The 15,953-nt window shown below is 37.8% G+C and overlaps 1 protein-coding gene across 3 annotated transcripts in view; it reads right to left on the reverse strand.

Annotated features, from left to right (window-relative positions):
- Positions 1-15,953, reverse strand: part of Tango6 (transport and golgi organization 6 homolog) — a 174,502-nt gene that overhangs the window by 40,846 nt on the left and 117,703 nt on the right. The gene's annotated exons all lie outside the window — the stretch shown is intronic.

Here is a 15,953-nt window from a genome sequence, read left to right on the forward strand (position 1 = left end):
CCCTTTAAGAAGCTCAAAGTTTAGAAGGTGAGTATAAACAAGTAAGTACTGACTAGTACAGTACTGTATGGTGGGTGAATGCCATCAGAGTTAAGGAGCGGTTACTTACAGAACATTATTTCACTATTCTCAGTCCCTTAAAAGGAAGAGAAGAAAGAAACTTGTTTTGTTTTTGTCCTCTCCCGCCAATGTCAGAAACACAATGCACCTTTCATGTAGAATAAGAAAAATATAGAGTAATTTCCTCTAAAATGCTCACAGTTCCTAATATACAACACACACAGTTCTAAGACTTAGCCTCTGCTAAGTCTGTTAATATGACCATATACTACCAAAATTCAATCAGTGGTAAGTCAGCCATAGTCTATTTCAGAATAGAAAGGGGAAATTTTAACCTTGGAAAAATATATACTTTATTTTTGTGGTACTGGAGTTTGAACTCAGGGCCTCGCACTTGCTAGGCAGGCATTTACCATTTCAGCCTCTCCACCAGCCCCAAAAAGTATATACTCTTTGACCTATTCTTTATATTTCTAAGTATCTAGCTTAGAAATGTAGTCTTACATATGCACAAAGATATCTGGTAAAGATTTTATTGCAGAATTACAGTAGTGAAAAATGAGAACATAAAAAGTAAATATTAAGAACATGGATGTGGCTAAATAACCATGGTATACACGTGTTACCTAATACTATGTGACAGGCACTGAAAGGAACATGAGAGCGGGTGCCAGTGACTCACACCTATAATCCCAGCTACTGAGGAGGCAAGAGATCAGGAGGATAGTGGTTTGAGGCCAGTCTGGGCAAATATATGTTTGTGAGACCCTATTTTGAAAAAACCCATCACAAAAAATGGGACTGATGGAGTGGCTCAAGGTGAAGGCCCTGAGCTCAAACCCTAGTTCAGCAAAACAACAAATTTACAGATTTAAATATGTACATTAAATATACAAATACATAAGGAAAAAAGATAGAAAGGATATTCACTAAGAGAGACTGAAAAAACTTGTTCAAAGAATAAATAGGGTTGGGATCAAGCTTAGGTTGTCTGACACTGAACTCCTATATTTCATTTAAGATATTTCCAACTAGGGCTGGCAGAGGGCCTACAGTGGTAGAGCATCTGCCTAGCAAGTGTGAGGACCTGAGTTTGAACCCCAGTACTGCCAAACAAACAAACAAATAAATAAATGTCTTTCCAACTAAAACGAAGGAAAATATACTCTTCTACTTTTCTTATAGTGCTCTCCCTTTGTGGATTTAGAAAAGGGCTTGGTCACATAGTATTATGATATATGGATCCAGAGTAATAGTTCTGTGTTCTAATTTTGGCCCCTTGCTGCCGATTAGCAGAGTGCCCTTGGGTGATTCATGTCACTTCTCTGAACCAAGGAGTTATGAGTCAGTTAGACAAGATCTCTGTGGCCCTGTTCAGTTTTAAGTCTTCGAGTTGAAGAGTTACCTTTGATGTCATCATCAGGGGAAGGAGACCTCAAAGTCCGAGAAGGAGGAAAAAAATCCATCAGGAGGGTAAATTTCAGGTAGAAAAGGGTAGTAGGACATGAGACCCAAAATAATGGTTAATATCATAAGGACTTAAAATTTACAGTAAATGGTGAAGAAAAGCCACACTAAATTAACTAATCAATATTCATAATTTTTATAGTACTGGGGATCGAACCTAGGGACTGGCATGCTATACATGTGCTCTATTACTGAGCTACATTCCCAACCGAATTTATTAATTTATCAAACATTCCTTACATATGAGCACTGGAACTAATTATAAGCAAATAAGAAAGATACAGTTGCTGTTGTCGTCATGTCACTCAAAGCCTAACTGCCCCCCCACCCCCACACCTGACCAAGCCATAACAATGGAGGGAGATGTGCCAAAATGGGACAGTGTTTTTTGTTTGTTTGGGTTGGGACTGGGATTTGAAGTCAGGACTTCACACTTGCAAAGCAGGTGTTTTACCACTTGAGCCACACCTCCAGTCCATTTTGCTCTGGCTATTTTGGAGACGGGGTCTTGAGAACTATTTGCCCAGGCTGAGACTTGAACCTTGATCTTCCCCATCTCAGTCTCCCAAGTAACCCCAAGTAACTAGGATTCTAGGTGTGGGCCACCAGTGTCTGACTACACAGAGATGCTTTTATCAATAATGTTTGATCTGGTTCCTATTTTATTAACAACAGAGTCAGAATTATCTTATTCACCCAGCCCCAAAAGTACAATGCTCCCTTTTAACTTCTCCATCTGTCACCCTTAGCTCACTTACTATTATTCATTCCTCATTTACTTTTATAAAGGATCTGTGGCAGCTTATAATAAATAATACTGAAACCTGTATTATTAAAATAAATTATTGTAAGCACCATATAGTGAATAAAAGGAGTGCAGACATTCCAAACTAAGTGTAAATGAACTTAGAAATATAATTTAATAATTTCTGGTAGCTAAGAGAAAAAAGGAAACCAAAAATAACTCTTATAAAAAAAAACAAAACAAAACCCCAAAAAAGCCAACAACAACAACCAAAAAAACTGAAACAATGTGCTAGGAGAAAAAAACTTTAGAAAGAACACTTAGAAGTATTTCATCACTCAGCCAGCAAATCTTACTTGAGTGCCTACACTATTACCATTAGGTTCTTAGTAGTTAAGATAGCATGAACAAGAAAAATAATAAGTCATAAATAAATTTTGCAGCAGCAATCAAAGCTATGAGGAAAAACCAGGGAAGGAGGTGTTGAGAGCTGAGGATGAGGGCTCAGGGAGAAGCTCTTGGAGGAAGAGAGACCTGAAGGGACAAGTCACATGGAGACCTGGGGTAAAAGCAAAGTACAGAGTTGACAAGAGAAGTTTTACATTCATAGAAATCATATGGGTATTTCCAACACTGACTTGCCAAATAAGTCAAGAGCATACTCATTACATTACGATTTAATATTCCATTTATGTAACTCCCCGTCCTTCCTGAGCTGCTCTGTTCCTCTCAAAATGGCACCATCTAACTGTAAGGTCCACTAACCCATCCCCAACTGCACCTAAGATCAAAACAGTCAACAGGATGGTCAGCATCTCAAGACCCTGCATCGTACCTAGTCAGCTAGCTACCTTGCTTTCTAGGTATTGGACTGGAAGAGCTGAACACTCACTGTGTCTACTCTGAACTTCCTTGTTTTTTCTTTTGGTAGCACTGGGGTTTGAACATAGGACCTCATGCTTGCTAGGCAGGCACTCTATCACTTGAACCACTCTGCCAATCCTGTTTTGTGTTTGGTATTTTTGAGATAGGGTGTTAAAAACTACTTGCCGGGGATGGCTTTGAACCCTGATCTTCCTGATCTCTGCCTCTTGAGTAGCTAGGATTATAGGCATGAGCCACTGGCACCCAGCTTACTCTGACTTCTTAAAGCATCCTGTAGACTAGATCTTCCTTAGACCTCACATCCACAGATCAGATCTGTCACTCCCTTGCTCAAACTTGGTTCTTTTGGGGGATTTACAGCTATGTCCCCATTTCCTGCTAGGCTCTTACTAACCTTCCCTCCCCCTTGCTCCTACCATGCTGTGTGGCTCAGGTATCAAGACTGTATTGTATCTTAGTCTCGAGGTGGGAATCACCTTGGCCAGGTTTCTATGCAGAACAAAATGAATGCACATGGTCAAAGAACATTAGCTTCCAGAACTACAATTTGATGCAGGCATTGAATTTAAAATTCAATTTATGCTAGGGATTCTTAACTTGGGCTTTTGGCATCCCTCCCTATATATCATATTTTGCTATGTATACCTCACTGACATTCTCCCGTTCTTCCTTGCAGACAGCATTCTAATTTTGTTTAACTATCCACCTTTCACCATCTCTTCCCATGTGATTCCAGCTGTGGTCTTTATTCATCTAAGTGAATCATGGTGGAAATGTCCCTTTTGCCTTGACTGTTTTAGCTATGGCCATATGACCCAGTTCTGGACAATGAGGTGTGAAGGAAAGTCTGTCAGAAGACTGAAAATGCTCATAAAAGGATCTATGAGTTAGTGGTGCCTTAGAGTGGCCATAGCCAACCTGAAGCCATGAGGGACTAGAGGATGAAGCCTATAAGCTAGGAGCAGAAAGATGGAAAGAATATTATCTTGAATAATGCTATTGGTTTGAAGAATTACCTATCCCAGTCTTTTGGTCACGTAACTCATTCCTTATTAAGCCAGTTGATTGGCAATTTCTGTTACCTGCAGCCAAAAACATTGTGACTAACAGAACATGAAAGTTGGAATCATCTTTAAAGTTGTAGAGCACTTCTATGTCACTTCTATGTCTACCAATACAAAACACAAGAAAATTTAGATTTTCTAATACAAAGGAACATTAAACAGTACATATTTTTAAAAAAAATGACTCAAACATCAATGTTAGCCAGGTGTGGTAGTGCACATCTATAATCCCAGCACTAAGGAGGCAGAGGCAAGAGGATCATGAATTTGTGACCAGCCTGGGCTACATAGAGTTCAAGGCTACCTTGACTACATAAGAGACCCTGACTCAAAAACAAAACAAAACACCAGTCAATTTTATAACCAATGTACAACAAAAAAATTAAATCCAATAATATTTATTCTTCTAATTATAATTTTAATTGGGATAATAACTTGGTATATAGCATGACTCTTATCACATCAGTGTATATAGGTATGACTTTCCCAAAGAGCTAAGTCATCTTTATATATCTGCTAACCTATTTAAAAAAAGAGGTGAATAACTATTTACAGTAAGTCGTTGCTTGTAAATAGGGTAAATGTGCTGAGAGTATTTCACAATTATGGCTAACCCATTTAATTAAGAATTAAAGTCCAGGGCCATAGGATACCTACTATAATTGCTTTTTTTTTTTTTTTTTTTTTTGTACTGGGGCTTGAACTCAGGACTCTGACCTTGAGCCACTCCACCAGCCCTATTTTTTTTTGTGAAGGGTTTTTCAAGACAGGGTTTTGCAGAACTACTTGCCCAGGCTGGCTGCAAACCTTGATCCTCCCGATCTCTGCCTCCTGAGTAGCTAGGATTACAGGTGTGATCAGGCCTCTAGTTTCTGATTAAGCAATAGAACTACAATTACCCCATTCAGAAGGGTTTTCTTTTTTTTTGGTTTTGTTTTGCATTTTTCTTTACCCAGGTTTGGCATTTCCATTGCTTCAGCTGAAACTTATTTGAATCATCAGACTCCAAGATCCTTTCCAGACCTTTTGTCTGAAACATAGCTTTTACTTTGTACAAGTGACAAAAGCAACACCTGGCTATTTGCATCTCTAATTCTTCTCAGGAAGTCAGCAATAATCAAACTTACTGAGAAGCAAACAGCTGTGTATTCAAGGAAGCCAGGGCAGGATTGAGATTTGTTTGAACAAACAATAAAAATGAGTTGCTTTGGAAGGTGAAAAACCAAGTACATTGGGGAGAGAAGGATAAGGAAGAGAGATATCTGGTGGGGAAACCTAACCAATGTACAATGTGAGCATATTCAGAAATATCATAATGAATTCCCCCTGCACAACTAATGTATGCTAACAAAATGCTTTGAAGAATAAATAGTAAAGGAACACAAATTAAAACAAAATAAACAAACAAAAAAACCCTGCTGTCAACTCTATTGTGATATGCTATACTCCACTGCATAGCTGCCTGATAAATCTTTGCTTTTTCTAAAAACAACAACAAAACAAGTACAAAGCTGGGCCTGGCGGCACATACCTGTAATTCCAGCATTCCTGAAGGCAGAGACAGGAGGTTTGTGAGTTCTGGGTCAGCCTGAGCTTCAAACTGAGATCCTGGCTCAAAAATCAAGTACATGGTGAAAAGAAAAAGTCGAAAACATGACTTTCATGTTTCAATTACACCATTGTGAAAAGATTGTTTTTAGCAAATTAGATTTGGAAGATCTTTCACCAAGCTTTTCAGTGGTATTCTGAAATCTAGATTGATAAGATTCATTTATGCATATCAGAACCCATTTCTTCCAGAAAAAATCTAAAGTGGCTTATGACAAGAGACACATAGTGGAGGAGTATTACCAAACCTGAATTAATTTAGGGTCTGAGACATGCTGATTTTAAGGAGCCAGCTACTCCCCTAGTTATTGAAACAGGTCATAAAAGTAATATGGAGAAAAATCAAGTGAGAATGAAAATTTCACTTTTGGCTAAATTCTTACACCATTCTTTTAAAATTCTATTAGTATCAACAAGGCCTCTTCTTTCTCTCCTCTTTTTTTTTTTTCCCTAAAAGACAAATAAATACAGATAAAACTATTCCTTAACTTCTCTCTTCTATCTACCAACAGGAGGTAACTAAGGGATGTCCTACCCTTCTACCTAAAGGGCAGCTAGGTAAAACCAATTATATTTTCCCAAGATTGAATGATCACTTACAGCCAGCCCTTCTTCAGTAAAAAGAGGTTTACATATATTCTTAGTATTTTTTGAGTTTAACTAATATGATTTATTGTATTTTTAAAAAATTTTAAATGGTATTTACAAATCTAATATTGAAAAGTTAAAAAAGTGTTACTGTTAATTTGATGTCCTCAAATGGTTGTGCCAGAGAATAGATTCAACATAGGTAGCATGTCAGTTAATTACTATTTTAATAACCATAAAATGAATAACATTAAGTTCATCCACAAGAGTAAAAAGCTAACTTATTAAGAAAAATAAACAAATGTTATGGAAAAATTTGATGACATAATATGGTCTGAGGTGGAAGAATATTTTCTTTTTCCTAACAGTTTTATTCTTTTAAATTTTTTTATTTATTAGCATATAATAGTTGCACAAGGGAATTCATTGTGATTTTTATGCATGTGCTTACAATGTATCTTTTTTTGTCTTTTTTCAGTACTGGGGCTTGAACTCAAGGTCTTCACCTTGAGCCATTCCACCAGCCCTTTTTTGTGATGTGTTTTTCAAGATAGGGTCTTGCTGGCTTTGAACCATGATCCTCCTGATCTCTGCCTCCTGAGTGACTAGGATTACAGACATGAGCCATGCACCTGGAAAATTTTTAACAGAAGAAGTATAACACTGTTGAAAGAAATTAAAGACCAAAATAATTGGAAAGGCATTACATGCTCATGGATTGGAAGATGTAGTGTTGTTATGATGGTGATACCCTTAAAATTGATCTACAGATAGAAATCAACCCCTACTGAAATTCCAGTTGTCCTTTTATTTGGGGGGGGGGTGTTTTTGGCAGAAATTAAAGCAATCCAATCATAAAATTCATAAAAGAATGCAAGGAACCCAAAATAGCCAATCTTAAAAGTTAAAAGACTCATTACTTCTCCATTTTAAAGTTACTACCAAGCTATAATAATCAACACAGTATGTATGTATGTACTAGCCTAAAGACAGACAGACAAATAAATCAATAGAACAGCCTAGCAAGGGTGAAGCCCCAAATTCAAACCCCAGCACACACACAAAAAAAAAGTGCTAAATCAATGGAACAGAAGTGAATGTCCAGACCATATTCATGATCAATTTATTTTTAACAAGAATATCAAGATAATTCAATGGGGCTGAGAGTGGGAAAATGGGGAGTGGGTAAGATTAGTTTTCAACAACTGGTACTGGAACAAGTGAATAGCCATTTGCAAAAAATAAAGTTGACTCCTTCATGACACCACACACAAAATAAACTTCAAATGTGGGTCATAGATCTAAATTTAAGAGATAATATTATAAAACTCTTAGAAGAAAACATAGGAGTAATTTTTTGGGACCTAAGGTAGGGCAAAGACTAGAATTAAGTAATTAAATACCTGAGGGAGGCAGGCTACTTATGGAGAAAAGAGGTTTACTTAGTTTACAGATTTGGAGGCTAAAAGTCAAAGGAACAATGGTACAGGTTCTGGTGCTCACCCCCTGAGCCCGGCGTCACCTCATGGCTGACAGCAGTGACAGGAGCATGTCTGTGAGGAAGCAATCACATCTTGAAACAGGAAGCCAGAAAGAAAGAGTGAGAAAGACACTGAGACTGCGTAATCCACAATCCCATCTAAGAAGGCACGCTCCCTCCTTATCGACCAAGGACCTCCTGCTGGACCACACCTTCTACAGGTTCAGCACCCCACCCTTGGTCCACAACATGGAAGACCAAGTCTCCTATACAAATCCAAACCACAGCAGACATACCAAAAGCACAAATGACAAAAGAAAAAAACTGGTAAATTGGACTTAATCAAAACTTAAACCTTTTATACTGTAAGGAGCCGGAGGTATGCAGGTATAGTTCAATGGTAGAGTGTATGCCTGCACTTCGTGCACTGGTACTCCCACTCTCCCTCCAATAAAGGGGAAGAACAATTTTGATAGTACAGAAGGATGTGGGGGGGGCCTTAGGAGTAAGGGTATATGTACTTTTGGTGACCCTAAAACTGTTCCAAAGAAAGAGGGTTCCATCCCCTGCACCACAAAAAACAAAAAAAAACAAAAAAAAAAAAAAAAAGGAAGACAGATAATAGATAGATGAAAGAAATGGAGAAAAAAAGGACATCCCACAGAATGAAAGAAAATATTTGCAAATCATTCATCTCTAAGACTTATCTGCTGAATTATAAAGAACTCTTACAACACAATAAAAAGAAAACCCAACTAAAACATGAGCAAAAGATCTGAGTAGACATTTCTCCAAAGAAGAGATTCACATGGCCAAGAAGCATATAAAAAGATGCTCAACATCTAATCACTGGGGAAATAAAACAAAACCACAATGTGATACCTCTTTGCATCCACTGAGAAGGCTATAATCAAAACGATAGACAAAAACAAATAATGCTAGGAGAAACTGTATCCCTCATACATTCATTGCTAGTAGAAATGTAAAATGGTGCAGCCAGTTTGGAAAACATTTGTCAGTTACTCAAAAGGTTAAACATGGAGTTAACATATGGTCTAGCAATTTTACTACTTGGTGTGTACCTGAGAATTTAAAACCCATAAAAACATATACACAAATATCATGCAGTTTTATTCATAATAGCCAAAAAGTGGAGAGAACTCAAATATCTATTAACTGATGAAGAGATTAAAAAAAAGTGGTGTATCCATGCAGTGGAATATTATTCAACAAAAAATAATACAGATTTCTTTCACTCATGCCGCACTAATAAATTATCTTTGAAAACACTGTGCTAAGTCAAAGAAGCCAGTTACAAAAGACCACATTATATGATTTCATTTATAGGAAACATCTACTATAAGTAAGTAAATCTTTAGAGACATAATGGATATGAGGTTTCTTTTGGGATCATAAAAATGTTCTAAGTTAACTGCAGTGATGGTAATACACCATATGAATATGCAAAACAGCATTAAATTGTGCAGTATAAATAGATGAATTGTAAGGAATATGAATTACATTTCAATAAAGCTGCTTTTTTGTTTTTAAAAAAGTAAATTTTGAGAGTAGGAGAGGTAGAGGATAGCTGGAGAATCTGTTTCAATGAAGCTGGGGAAAAAAAGAACTTATAAAAAACTGCAAATATAAAAAACTACTAATATAGAAGATACAGATGTGTGGCTGGGGGCAAGGATCAAGTGGTAAGTGCCTGCCTAGTAGGCAGGAGGCCCAGAATCAACACCAGTACCACAAAAAAAACAAAAAACCAACCAACCAAAACGATGTAGAAGCTGATGTGAAACATACCTTTGCCTCCCAACAGTTCAGAGACCAAAGGCTTGGAGGTGATTTCACAGGTAACTCACAATGATTGTTCCCTCAAACGTCAAAAGAGAGAGACCACAGAGACCTGGATTCTTTGATGATAGGCTCACTATCGGAACTGGGCCCTGCCCTCCATCACCAGTCAGCAAAACACAAAGCTTTACTGCTTTGTACTTGGCATTGCTCAGTCAGCTCTTTATTTCCATTTTTTTTTTCTCAGTACTAGAGTTTGAACTCATGGCTCACTCCTTGAGCCAGCCATTTTTTGTGATGGGTTTTTCAAGATAGGGGCTTCTGAATTACTTACCCCATCTGGCTTCGAACTTCGATCCTCCTGAGTAGCTAGGATTTTAGGCATAAGCCACTGGTGCCTGGCTTCTGAATTTCCTTTTTTTATTAGCAAATGATGATGCCCATATAATTTCAATCTTAACTGTTCAGAGCTGACCATTTAACAGGTAACATTTTTAAAAAACCTAAATTTTCATTGTTTCTGTGTTTTTCATTGTTTTTGCAGTACTAGAGTTTGAATTCAAGGCCTCATGCTTGCTAGACAGACTCTCTGCCACTTGAGCCAGGCCCCCCTCAGCCCATACTGTAACTTAAAAGTCTCAAGAGAGGTAAGAAAAACATTGAAGATTTACCTATTTGGCTCAATATTCCATCTCTAGGTCTAGCTGCATCAAAGGAGAGTTTAAGACGTCCTGACAGAATTTAAAAACCTTTGTGCTCCAGCCTTTTTGTTAAATCCAATCTAAACCTCTTCTGCAGGGCTGGTGGAGTGGCTCAAGTGGTAGAGTGCCTGCCTAGCATGCATGAGGCTCTGAGTTCAAATACCAGTACCACCAAAAAAAAAAAAAAATTAAACCTCTTCTGCCCCTTTTTCATTTCCTCTCATGAGCCAGATCCAGGTGGAGATGGAGAACTATAAATCTTTGAGTCTTAATCTTATCTTTCCAGGCTCCAGCATCTCAATTGCAGCATCTAAACTCTCCCTGTAATCCAGCTAGTTTAAAGTATGTTCTTCCTTTCTCCAGAACTGTGCTTTTTGTACTTTGTTATTTTTTGGCAGAAAAAAAGAGGAAGGTGTTGGAGGGTATGTGAGGGAGGTGGCACAAACAATGTATACACATTATATTTTATCACATATAAAAGTGATAAAATAAAAGGAAAACAAACAATAAAATAAAAATATATAAGGGAACGTTCTAAGTGAAAAAAAAAAAAAAGGGTATAAAATGGCCAAACAATACAACATGTATTTCACTTCACTGAATCAGTGACAGTGACTGAAAAAAGGCATCCAGATGAACCTCTTTTCCTACATCTTGGATTCCCATTTATCTGGGCACTAAAGTATACAGATCCCTAGGGGTGACATTCTGGAGAGCCAGGTTCCCTTAGAGAAACACTTGTTGATCTAGGAAGACAGACAGGAGATAAAATATATATCTCACTCTGTTCATGTGCTTTTTTTTGTCCTGGCTATTATCTACCCATTTTTCCCTGCATTTCAGGGCACAGAATTCTCTTTCACCACCAAAAGAAAAACAGAAGGAGAATGAATGGTTTCTTGTGTAATGTTTCATAAATAAGACTTATTGCCATGTGTAACCTGTCAAGGTCAGAAAACAAATTAGATTGACATGGCAAATCCTGATAGGCAGGATTTCCTCTCAAAAAGCCATTTAGAGAATTAAATAATTTAAATGCAATTAGTTTTTTATGAAATTCATCATTAAAACTTTTTAGGTAAATTTTAATCTACTAGCAATTACTTTTCAGACTTGAGTTTTCCTGCAGCTCTCTCTGGGGAAATTGTCTCTTTTTTTTGCACCCTAGGGTTTGAACTCAGGGCCTCATGCTTGCTAGGCAGGCACTCTTACTGCTTGAGTCATGCCACCAGCTTTTTTTGTGATGGGTTTTTTTCGAGAAAGGGTCTCCTGAATTATTTCCCCAGTGCTGGCTTTGAACTACTATCCTCCTGTGTGCCTCCTGAGTAGCTAGGATTACAGGTGTGAGCACAATTGCCTCTTTTTTGACTTCGGTGTCCCTACTTCTTCACATAACCATTTATAAACAGGAGGGAGATTTTTTTTTCCTTTTTTCTTTTATTATTCATATGTGCATACAAGGCTTGGTTCATTTCTCCCCCCTGCTCCCACCCCCTCCCTTACCACCCACTCCGCCCCCTTCCTCTCCCCTCATCCCCTCAATACCCAGCAGAAACTATTTTGCCCTTATTTCTAATTTTGTTGTAGAGAGAGTATAAGCAATAATAGGAAGGAACAAGGGTTTTTGCTGGTTGAGATAAGGATAGCTATACAGGGCATTGACTCACATTGATTTCCTGTGCGTGGGTGTTACCTTCTAGGTTAATTCTTCTTGAACTAACCTTTTCTCTAGTACCTGTTCCCCTTTTCCTATTGGCCTCAGTTGCTTTTAAGGTATCTATCTGCTTTAGTTTCTCTGCATTGAGGGCAAAAAATGCTAGCTAATTTTTTAGGTGTCTTACCTATCCTCACCCCTCCCTTGTGTGCTAAAGCTTTTATCATGTGCTCATAGTCCAATCCCCTTGTTGTGTTTACCCTTGATCTAATGTCCACATATGAGGGAGAACATACGATTTTTGGTCTTTTGGGCCAGGCTAACCTCACTCAGAATGTTCTCCAATTCCATCCATTTACCAGCGAATGATAACATTTCGTTCTTCTTCATGGCTGCATAGAATTCCATTGTGTATAGATACCACATTTTCTTAATCTATTCGTCAGTGGTGGGGCATCTTGGCTGTTTCCATAATTTGGCTATTGTGAATAGTGCCGCAATAAACATGGGTGTGCAGGTGCCTCTGGAGTAACAGTCTTTTGGGTATATCCCCAAGAGTGGTATTACTGGATCAAATGGTAGATCGATGTCTAGCTTTTTAAGTAGCCTCCAAATTTTTTTCCAGAGTGGTTGTACACCAACAGTGTAAGAGGTTTCCTTTTTCCCCACATCCTCGCCAACACCTGTTGTTCGTGGTGTTGCTGATGATGGCTATTCTAACAGGGGTGAGGTGGAATCTTAGTGTGGTTTTAATTTGCATTTCCTTTATTGCTAGAGATGGTGAGCATTTTTTCATGTGTTTTCTGGCCATTTGAATTTCTTCTTTTGAGAAAGTTCTGTTTAGTTCACTTGCCCATTTCTTTATTGGTTCATTAGTTTTGGGAGAATTTAGTTTTTTAAGTTCCCTATATATTCTGGTTATCAGTCCTTTGTCTGATGTATCAGGAGGGAGATTTTTGTTGACATAAGATATGCAGGCACAGTGGAGGTCAGAGAGAACATGCTGTGGACTAAAACAATACATTTAAAAGCTTTTTGATCTGCAAAGGACTTGTGTGCCTATTATTTTGTTTTAACGTCACAAGAATCTGAGGAAGGTAGAAAGCAACAGTTTGCTTCATGGCACAAATTTAAAATGTAAAATTGAAAAGCAGCTGATCGGGGCTGGGATGTAGCTCAGTGGTACAGCGCTTGCCTAGGATGCGCGAGGCCCTGGGTTCGATCCCAGCACCAAAAAAGAAAAGACAAAAAAAGAAGAAAAGCAGCTGATCTGGGTCACACAGCTACTGAAAGGCAAAGTTCTCCAACCCCAACTCCTGTTTCCCAGGCAGAGGACTCTTTGCACTGTCATCAACTTCCGTTCTAAAACAAAGGACATAAATGTGGCCAACTGATTGCTCCACATCTCTGACATTTCATGGTTCTTGTAATATTCATGCTTCTTTGTTTAACTTTATAAGGCATAGGCAGAGATGAAGCCAGTGACCTATGTTTTTTTCTTTAAAAAAAAAAAGTGCATAAACAGTAAGGCGGGCACAATGGGAAAAAGTGTCTCTGGTTCACCAGAATTGTCACTTAATAACTGTGGTTTAAGGGCTGGGGAATCTGATTCAATTCTAGCCTGGAGAGAACAAAAAAGTGCAGTCTTCTTTTTTATTTTCTAAAGTCTTAATATACCTGCTACCTTCTTTCTTATTTTCAAAACCAAATGAATACTTCGGATTTCCTAACCTTAGGAGATGACTGATAGGTGGCCTTGTGAAACTGTGGAACCCCCATATGGATGTACTGCAGAGTTACAGTCAAAGTCATCTCCTGTCTTGATGGGGCTTGCCAGGCAGGCAGGTCGCCGTAGTCACTGGGCAGGAATGCTGGGGAGTCCCTGGATAGATTTCCCCCAGTGTGCCTACATGTCAGGACCTACTTTTCTCCCTAGGGCTAATTGTTCATCTGGTGCTTTCCGTTTTTATTTACACTGATATCCTTTTCAAAGTAATTAACCAAGAGGTGACCCTGAACTGTCAGTAAGTTAGCAAAGATTTCAAGGGCTCTTAGCCTTCCCTTTCCTGATGTTAGTTTCATGTACCTTATTATTTATCACACAGATCACATAAGAATGATTGAGGAATCTTTGCTCCCATTTCCTGTGTGGGGAACAGGAAATGTTACTCTTTCTTTTTCTCCACTCCCCCATAGTTCATCCTGTTATACTAAAATAAATCCTTGCTAAAACTTTTTAAAAAAATGATTGAGATGTAATTTTTTTTTTGAGCAAAAGAAAAGAAAAGCCACCATGTGGGAGGAGGGGTCTCAGAAAGCCTGAGCCCCAAGATATAAATTACATGTACACAGTCTTGACAAGATACAACTAGGACAGACAGGATCCCTGTGGAATCAAAAGTAACACCCGTTAGTGGAACTATCCTTGGTACAAGTAACCTACCAAGAATGTGTTAAAGGCACAAAGATAATGTCTTGCCTCCAAATATTTCTTCTATTGGCAAACTGTACTGCCTCAGATTCTATTTAATAATTCAAGCTTCACTTCTTTGGACTTAAATAGCGTCTTAATTAAAAATGCAAAATTATCCCAGGAAGGACAACACAATAGGAGGCTAGTCATATACTCCTTAGTAAATATTAATATACCTATCATCTGCTTTTTAGAAGCTGAAAAAGATTGAGAAAGATTTGACAGTAGAACCATTTTTAAATGTGATTAATTTCTGGTGATGGTCAAACCTGGGTAAGGATCTGAAGAGGAAAGTTTTAAATGGAAGAAAAAAGAGGCAAACTAAGGGCACTGAAGGAGAAAGGAAGAGGCCCTACTTTACACTTCAACTTGCAAAAGGATGTTTTCTTTTCATCTCTTCAGATAACTCAGTGATGTATAAATAAGGCCCATAGATAAACATCTTTTAGACAGAGTAAAACAATCTACAGGAAATGCTTTGTATCAATGGATTTTTGCAACTTAGTGAACTAAAGTAACAAGAGAAGCCAAGACTTCTACAGTTAAGTATTAACCAAGGTATTCATCCCATCTCAACAGACTCCAAGATAGGTTTCACTGGTGTATAAGCTTTCAGCTTACATAATCTACAAGGAAACTTTACAGTCACTGACTGTACTGACTAGACAAACAGATTAGTTCTCCTGAAAAGTGCTCCAGGGAGTAACAGATTCCAGAAATTTTCTTCAAGAAATGGGATCACAAGAAGGAAAGTTCCAGGTTTATGGCAAGTTATTTTAAAAGATAAAAGAGGGGGAAAATATCTAGATATTTTAAATGAAGAAAACTCTCCTTGCAATTCTGTAATGATGAAAGTATTAAGAACATTCAGGTAATTTAATTAATTTAATTTGCTACATAAATACTCAAACTAGTTAAAACATGCCCAAGAGTTAGCTTCATAATATTGACAAACACAAATCACGAACTAACTCTGTGGCCTAAAACCATATAATTTCATGTTGAAATTACTAATTAAACATCCCTCAAGTGCTGGGAAATCAATTCCTACTATAGTAATCCAGCAAGGGAAAACCTGAGTTACATTTTCTTCCTAAAGAGAATACTGTCTTCTAAGCAGATGGTAGGTTTACTCTCTTGCAAGTCTGTAAGCCAAAACAAATGCAAAAAGCTATTTCAAAACTTGAAAAACAGAGAAGAGCAAACCAGGTGCTTCACTACCCTGTATTCTTTCATATACATATCCAAATGAATGCTTTAATTTACTCTAAGTTGGAACAGAGGAACAAGACAAGAAAACAAAAGTCCAAGAGGGCTGAAAATAAAAATAACAACGGGATAAGATGATGAAACATTCAATCATAATTACGTCGTTATCTAAAACATTGTCCTTTGCCAATGGCATCTTGTATCTACAGAGTCTGATTC

The sequence above is a fragment of the Castor canadensis genome, chromosome 15 (genome assembly GCF_047511655.1).
Source record: "Castor canadensis chromosome 15, mCasCan1.hap1v2, whole genome shotgun sequence".
NCBI lineage: Eukaryota > Metazoa > Chordata > Mammalia > Rodentia > Castoridae > Castor > Castor canadensis.